The sequence below is a fragment of the Macrobrachium rosenbergii genome, chromosome 13 (genome assembly GCF_040412425.1).
Source record: "Macrobrachium rosenbergii isolate ZJJX-2024 chromosome 13, ASM4041242v1, whole genome shotgun sequence".
NCBI lineage: Eukaryota > Metazoa > Arthropoda > Malacostraca > Decapoda > Palaemonidae > Macrobrachium > Macrobrachium rosenbergii.
This window is the reverse complement of record NC_089753.1, coordinates 20613918-20622813: the sequence shown is the minus strand read 5'-3', so window position 1 is coordinate 20622813 and position 8896 is coordinate 20613918. Positions and strand designations below refer to the sequence as shown.

General features: G+C 40.3%; 1 protein-coding gene across 6 annotated transcripts in view; it reads left to right on the top strand.

The window, feature by feature from the left end:
* The first annotated feature begins 1072 nt into the window (after positions 1-1072).
* The window catches only part of LOC136844973 (A disintegrin and metalloproteinase with thrombospondin motifs adt-1-like), a 74854-nt gene continuing 67030 nt past the window's right edge, over positions 1073-8896 (top strand). For 3 of the 6 annotated variants that reach the window (XM_067114447.1, XM_067114442.1, XM_067114441.1), the window contains exon 1: positions 1075-1419. The gene's annotated coding sequence lies outside the window, so the exon portion shown is untranslated. Of the gene's footprint in view, positions 1420-4810; positions 4913-8896 lie in introns of all 6 variants that reach the window. The other 3 variants (XM_067114444.1, XM_067114445.1, XM_067114446.1) reach the window with 3 other exon arrangements.

Genomic DNA, 8896 nt, shown 5'->3' with positions numbered 1-8896 from the left:
GAGTAAATTCAAGTTTTTTTTGGTACATTATCGATAAGTGATACGAAAATATGTTATGGCATCACGAATTATATTTCAGAATGAAGTGAACAAGCTGTTCATAAGTTCCTTGAGGTTTGGTATGCACGTGACTAGTACAACAAAATGTGGATGCGCTTAACCTACATTTGAGTTCTGTATGCGTTTTTGCTCCACCCTAATAACTTTAAGATCGATTACAAAATGATTCTCCCAATCATCTGTAAAACAGAGAGAGAGAGAGAGAGAGAGAGAGAGAGAGAGAGAGAGAGAGAGAGAGAGAGAGCGGTACAGCAGTAAGTATGCACATCCAGATTGTCGATTATTTTTCATGGTTACGACTCTTCTTTCCCAGAGATCTCATTGACAAGTCGTGCACAGAAGACGTGATCGCGCTCTCTCTCTCTCTTTCTCTCATGGTGTAAGCAGCAGTGTACTCGCCTTTAGCGAGAGGACACGGATTCGAATTCCAGGTTTAGGCGGAGCGATCTGGTCACATTGCACTGGAAGCATCGTGCCTCTGTTGACCTAGGCAATGAATACCACATGACTGCTGATCGACTGAGGTGGGTTACAGTCAAAGAAGAGAATAGCATAAGACACGCAACCTCCCCATGAAATGCTTCAATGGTCTTACTGAAAAGTAAACGACAAAGTGACGGCACGAAATTTTCCATAGCCAACTTTCAACTACATCGTACACTAACAACCGTCAAGTCCTCATAGTAGCCAAGAAAAATAAACAGGGGGTATTATTTTCACAAAATCTACTGAACAATTAAGAACCAAATTGATCGAGTTCAGTGAGAATATGCAGACATATACGGTAAATGATCTGAGTCGTACTACAGTTCGGTTCCTTACCGTGAGGGAAACAATGGCTGCCGTAGGGATTCGAACAGATCTGTCGAAACCGCTTCTTTCCCACCAGCGGGGAAAAAATTGTCTATTCATTTCACCTCCTCCTGCAGATTTTTTCTCCTTTGCCCCTTTAAGCTTCGTTTTCCCCCGATTTCGGCGAAGGATACGTCGTGGGTGTCGTCAGGTAACGTGCTCAGTGTGGCGTGGGCTGTTGTCGTGGAAGGGTGTAGGGGGAAGGACTGCGGTGCTGTTTCCTGACGGGAGCGTTGGTCTCGCGCCCAAATTTCTAGATCCACGGGACTGCATGAAATTCGCTCGCCATCGCCATACTTTCCCCTAAATTTTTATTCATAAGCAAATTATTTTTCCAAATTGCAATGTTGAGACATTTGGTGCAAAACGTTTGTTGATGTTTGTGCAATATTTGAAGAATTTTGGGAAGACTGGAGAAGCCACGCGCACTCGGCAGAGACAAGTCATTTAATTAGTCTAACGATAGTTTAAGCAGTTTCGTGTATATATCGGTACGCTTGTAACAAGGTGAGTGAAATATGCTTCTATGTTCTATTTTCTTAATTTACTATAATGAAATTGGACCATTCTCTTTTTGGTATACTTAATTGGAGAATGGAAGATGTTGCTCTAATTTTCCTTTAGGATTTTGAGGCTTTCAGTGGATTGTTTGCCATTTTGTACGGTGTATTTAGTTAATGTTTTGTGATGTGGATGATATACGTACCTCATCAAGGCTCATTTGGTCCTTTTTTTTTAATACTAATGAATTTCTTGCTTTTTACAGTGGATTTTTGTTTTATTTTGAAGAACAGAACACAAATATTTAGTGTTAGACGTAGTTTCAGTATGATATAGGTCTAAGGCTCAAAGATGATGCTCTCTCTCTCTCTCTCTCTCTCTCTCTCTCTCTCTCTCTCTCTCTCTCTCTCTCTCTCTCTCTCTCTCTCTCTCATCACTATAGTCTGATTTGACACATGCAACGTCATCGATGGAGTTGAGTATGTCATGATTATCACTATCGTTCACAGTTGACTTTGCAAATATGTCACATCCGGTGATTGAAATTTGATATTGTAAATCAATTCTGTTGCCGTATGATGAATCATAATACATTTCCTTTTTATTCAATTGAGTATCCATTGGTATATATATATATATATATATATATATATATATATATATATATATATATATATATATATATATATATATATATATATAAACATGTATTAAAGAACGGGAGTAGTTGATATATGTAGGTGCTTAGCAGTAAATGTAACAGATGATGACGGTAGGATGAGAGAAGAGATGCATCGTATGAACAGATGGAACAGGGAAGGAAGTAGGGTTTCTGCAAAAAACTTTAAAAGAGCAGAGTTATGTTATGGGTAGTAGAACCCAAACTGTGTGTATTTGTAATGGTGAGAGGTGTTAAATAGACCTAGATTGGGTGAAGGGGGTGTTGGAACAGAACCATCATATTCAGGAAGTGCCAGAGCGTGTGCTGAAGACAGCGGTGACTGGCACTTTGTATGTGTGTGTGTGCGTGTGTATGTTTTGGGGGTACGACATAACTGCTGATGAATCTTCACTGTAGATTCGTGATATGATTGATGCTGTGGAAGTTTTCTGCATGGAGGTTCGTCTTTGATTCAATAGTGTTATATATACATAAATTCATTATATACAGTTTATGTGTGTGTATGTATGTGTATTTTGTATGTGCTCGCGTAAAATGTGCATACTTCGATATTATCCGTATTATGAGTAATTTTTCATTGATTGGTACTATGCAATGGTAGCTGGCACCACGTAGTCCTGGTGGTGTCCTTCACCTGTCTTACCTCCCATTGTTCCCAGAAGACAGTGGACAAAACTGCAGTATTTTTGTGGAATGGACCAGAGAGAGAGAGAGAGAGAGAGAGAGAGAGAGAGAGAGAGAGAGAGAGAGAGCGGTTGATTGTCGAGCTTGTTTCATATCACAGGTTGCAGGTTGGTTATTAAAGAATTTTTGGCCGTGGAAATATTTTGTAAGTGATAATGAAGGTAAACAGCGATCGTTATCTTGCTTCCATCAACATTATTGTTAATATATATTGTGTATCTCTCAAGTATCACTGCTCACCAGAATTTGTGTGCGCTCCATGAGCATTGAGGTTTGATGGAAACAAATTAGCAGTGGTATGGATGATGTTTTTATGCCAACAGGAGAACAATATTGTCACGGTTATAATTATGATAATTGCCAGTGCCATAGTTACTATTCATATCACTTCCAAAAGTGTCACAACAATAGCAATACAACGTGTACTCAATCGATTTTACCTTGAGGGTTAAAGTGGGATTTACAACTGACAACTTACTTGGTTGTAGGCCTTGTTTTAATGAGCTATATAAAGCGAAAGGATGGTACTAAGCTTTTTTACTGATAGATGATATGAGTTTCCAATTTTGAAATGCTCAAGTAAGAAAAGTTTATTTGTTGAGTTCGAGTCTCCGGCCGGCTGATGAAGAGTTAGAGGAATTTATTTCTGGTGATAGAAATTCATTTCTCGCTATAATGTGGTTCGGATTCTACAATAAGCTGTAGGTCCCGTTGCTAAGTAACCAGTTGGTTCTTAGCCACGTAAAATAAGTCTAATCCTTCGGGCCAGACCTAGGAGAGCTGTTAATCAGCTCAGTGGTCTGGTTAAACTAAGGTATACTCCATTCTAGTGCTTCAGAAAAAAAAACTCCTGTTTATTTTTACTCGAGGTAGAACAACACTATTCATTTGACTAGCTACAATAATACGAAGAGTTAAAACGTTTAAAATCGAATCTGGGTGATTAATAAATTTCGGAACATTGAAAATAATGTGTTGGGATATTTTGCATTCTTGTTGAGGGCCTGCTCATCCTTGACGAAAAAGAGTTTGAGTCCTTAATAACAAAGCAGCTTATTAAATACCTATCCCAGACCTGAGTGAGGCGATTGTAGATGTGGCAACGCATATGCCACTTTTGTATTGAATATGACGGAGGAATGATGTAGGACAATAACCATCTTGAACTTTCAATATTAATCAATAATTATGTACTTTGAGTCATTTTATTCAGTCTAATCATCCAATAGCCCCGTTTTCCAAAATACTCTTCCGATTAGAACGATAAGGTTAGCACCGCTCGTGAATGGCGCCAATCCAACTCAGCCCTCACACTTGGGTAGCCAGATTATAGTAGGGATAACGCAGGCAATTGTGATAGTGCTCGATTTAAACTATTAACATTATGATAATCCTCATTATCATCACCCTCTTCATCATCATCACTCTTGATTCCCACAGAGGTCGTCGGTAAGAGTCAAAACGTTGATATTTTGATCACGAGGTTGCTAGACCTATAACCTTCACAGATGTTCGCCGGAGATTATGGTCACATAATTTTCATTGGAGCCATCCATCTAAGAACAGGCCATCCCCAACGTTGCTTGGTTAATAAAGGGAACCGTAAGAGAGAGAGAGAGAGAGAGAGAGAGAGAGAGAGAGAGAGAGAGAGAGAGAGAAATCACAGTACCGTTGGAATCAAGGCTCTGGACAAAGCGCATTTCGGTGTTGGCGAGATAATGACATGGGTGTATGTAGCATTCACTGTTTGCTGGCAAATGATGACAACCACAATCATAAACATTCGTCACACTGACTCAGTAGAGAGAGAGAGAGAGAGAGAGAGAGAGAGAGAGAGAGAGGTGAATCTGCGGTCAAACGAGAAAAATTTGCCGAGCTTATTCCGGAAGTACTAATGTAGTTAAATCCGTTTTGGTGGATGGCATCACAAATTCTCACTAGATTACCATGATATGTTTCCTGTTTGTTGTCTCTCTGCATTCTCTCTCTCTCTCTCTCTCTCTCTCTCTCTCTCTCTCTCTCTCTCTCAAGGAAAGTCATTGTGTACTTGGTGCTCAAGTTTTGGCGGTAAAAAAAGAACCCAGAGACCAAGGCTTGTGTGAGACTGGCGCCAATCGTATATCCTGACAACAGGTAATCATAATGTTCTTAGTTCTGTTTGTTTATTTGTTTATTTTTTGTTTGTTTGTTTGTTTGTATTATACAAAAATTTAGGAGTGAATATTTTACAAGAATCTCACCAGAACATTGCACAACGCTCGGTTAAAAATGTGACACCTCTTCAGCGATATACCTTTGGTCCCATGGTCTTACCTTTGGGGAATCTCTCTTCTCTCTCTCTCTCTCTCTCTCTCTCTCTCTCTCTCTCTCTCTCTCTCTCGACGTCACGCCTTGTGCCCGTCCCGATAATTTGAGAGAAAGTAACGATGCGAACAAGGAAGGAAGGGTCTCGTTCATAAAAAAAAAAAAGAGAGCAGCGCGCTTTTCCGCTCTCATCTCGGTCAGAATCGGGTCGTCACCATTACCTGAAGTAGCCATCCGAAGAAAACAATAAATCTTCGTAGTGATGCTAATTATTGTACCGCAGGTGTGTTTACCTTCTCTATTGGCGCTGTTTTTATTAGTGGCTAATACTTTTTTTGCTTCCATGTCTGTTTAATGTATATACATAGAGCGGACTTGTCCCTGTCCCATTTATCCACCTGTTGCTGAATCAAGGATGAACCTTCTCTGTAGCCGATTGGTCAAGTCGTCCGTCTATCGCTGTATCAAAACCAAAAGTCTAGGTTCGAATTCTGGCCGGTATCAACTACAAGTCCCCCTTGGGTGTAAGTTATTCCCCGAGCATAGTGAATTGAATATAACGTGATATTTGTGGCTTGATATAAGTGTAAAAAAGTCATGCGTGTATAAGTCTGTATGTGTGTGTTTTGCATACATAGTTCTGTTTATGTATATTGGTGGAAAATATTGACGCATTCACTTTTTTTAGGAAATTTATAAATTTTACATATTCCTACTAATTAACAGCATCAAAGACTGGCCACCATGAGTTAATTCCTGGACATTTGGCCGTAATTTTCCTTATCTACTTTAATTTCTCTTGATAATGGTGTCAGTTGTGATATCAATAAAAAAATCAGTAAATATAACTTTAGATATTGATGGTTTTCTAGTTGACTTCTTGTTTGGCGTTGCAACTCCTATTCATTTGTTCATTTTCCCCTACTTATTTTTGCAAAGATGCGTTCTCTTATGTAGCAGCCCCCTCCTTCAGACTAAACCATTTCTTAGCCTTCCTGTTTGCCGAGCCCCTGGGATCTTATGTACCCAAGATAAGACATCTCCTCCTTGTTCAGAGAGGAAAAAACCAGGGTAGACATCCTGCTCTGGCCATTAATCGACTTAATTAGGCAGGAATTACGCCCGTAATGGGGCCACGTTTATTCTCGTAGCGATGCGGGATTACTACTCATGAGCGATTTTTTCCCTACTTGTGGGGTCTTCCCATATCCTTCATCTTTTTACTTTCTTTTCTTCTACTTCGTCTTATTTAGAGAGGGTTTCCCTGGACACTTGCATGTGTAATGCTTTGCTTCGTCTGAGCTGAAGACTTGATTGATGAGGTACTGGCTCGCTCTCTCTTTTTCTTCCATCTTACTGTCCACCCTCTCCTAACAATTGATTCATTGTGCAACTGCGAGGTTTTCCTCCTGTTACACCTTTCAAACTTTTACTGTCAATTTCCGTTTCAGCGCTGAACGGCCTTAGTTGCCCCAGTGCTTGGCATGTATGCCTAAAATCCAAAAATCAATCAATCAGTCTCTCTCTCTTTGTGGAAATATAATGAGAGGTACTTGGATAACTTTGGAAAAACTTGAACTGAATATTAGAGAATTATGCCCACATCTCGACCCTTAGGCTCTCTGACCTTCTTTGGATGTATAAAAATCCACGTCTCTCTCTTTTTCATCCCAGTCACCTAGGCCTAATCATCGGTTTAATTTTCAGTGACACCGTCCTCGGCAACAGAATACGACTGTACCAGCTAATTTTCTGCAAATTGGATGCTGTAACTCGCCAATTGGCTCAATACCTGGAAATGTCATGAACGCAGGATGCAAAGTTATGTTGCTTTTTTACATATATATTTTAGGTTGCGTTCCGTGTTCTGATGTCAATAAACTTTTAAGAGTGGCATTAGTTGTTCGTTAAACTGGAGTTCAGGGTTCTCTCTCTCTCTCTCTCTCTCTCTCTCTCTCTCTCTCTCTCTCTCTCTCTCTCTCTCTCTCCCCCCCAAGTATCCAAATTCAAACGTGCTTCTCTCTCTCTCTCTCTCTCTCTCTCTCTCTCTCTCTCTCTCTCTCTCTCTTCTCTCTCTCTCTATATATATATATATATATATATATATATATATATATATATATATATATATATATATATCATATATATGTCATACACCAAGGCATTTTTATTTTCACGAATATTAAACCACAAATATCTTTAAATATCCAGTTCACTAAACCTTGGGAATAACTTACACCTAAGTGGAATAATAAGTGATAAGTGCTTCTTCACCAGTGGGATTCGAACCTGTCTGATTTAGTAACAACGAAAATACAGTGACTTTAACCACTGAGCCATCAGGTGAGGTATAAGTTGATACATACCACTGGAGGAAAATGAGACGGTATAAATCCCATCCGGTTTGGTCTTTAGTTTCTCAAGACATAAGACGAAGTTGGTGATAATTTATACCCGTTTCTCCTGATGTGGTGTTTTGGGGCGGGGTGGCTCTGTGAGGAAAAAAACAGTTCAGAAGTATCTATCACATTCATCCTTTAAATATCAGATCGAGACCATGTGAATATGAATAAGGTTGTAAGTACATGCCATTGTGCAATACCCAATTTGTATGCTTGTGAAATATTCGCCACGCGTTCCACCGACTGAAAAACTTGAAACGACACACTAGGACTGAAATTACAGCAAGTGTCAGCTAAGTCTGTTACATTCACATCCATAAACTCACGCGATATACACTATTATGTCACCTGGGAGCGGAATTGCAACAGATTTCTTACACTGAGAAACTTCGTGACGCAAATTGAAACAACTGACAAATGTTTCCTGCCCGCTGGGTCTTTTGGCGTCCACATACTTGCCTGTTTGCTCTTTGTCCCCAAGGAGTTGGGTGAAGTCACCAACGAAGCAGTTTTGATAATGAAGCCATGCCCATCTTTACATCCTCCTTGGTATATTTTTTTTCTTCCTGGGCTAGTTTGAACGGTTGAGGCACGTTCCGTTCATTGAAAATGGACCTCTTCCCAAAATGACTTAATGGAAATCGCCCGTAGGGAGATAGTGCCGTCAGTGCATCTCATGCGGTGCACCGTAGGAATTACCTAAGGTTCTTTGCAGCGTCCCTTCGGCCCCTAGCTGTAACCCATTCCGTTCCTTATACTGTACCTCAGTTCATATTCTCCTTCTTCTGTCTTACTTTCCACCCTCTTCTAGCAATTTATTCATTGTGCAACTGCGAGGTTATCCTCCTGTTACACCTGTCAAACCTTTTTGCTGTCAATATCCCTTTCAGCGCGGAATGACCTCATAGGTCCCAGCCCTTGGCCTTTGGTCTAAATTCCATATTCTATTTTGTTCTTAGTGAAAACCTGGTGGGTAACAGACACCTCCTGGAATCACCCGCCCTGAGGGAAAAGGTATTCTATGAAATATGAGTCAAAGCGTGCGTGAGCTTGTAGGCTTATTAGATTAATATCGGCTTACTTATTTCATCTCGTATCCTGTATGCATAAAATAGGTACAAATTTCCTGCTTATTAGTATCTCGCTCTCTCCTCCCATATACACGAAATACAGAATGATATCCGCAATTCTAGACAGAACGAGCGTTGTGTGCAGACGGGAAAGCATTTCCTCTCCTGTAACTTCTCGCTCATGTCATCACGTTAACATGCAAATGACATGACGACTGACGACAAATCGGGCTAATAGGGGTGAGGCGAGGCTCGACAGCGCGTCGCCCACCCCTCTATTCCACGCTTTAAAAGCAGCTGAAACCACATTAGGGTCGTTACTGGAGTCCTAATTGGCCAGG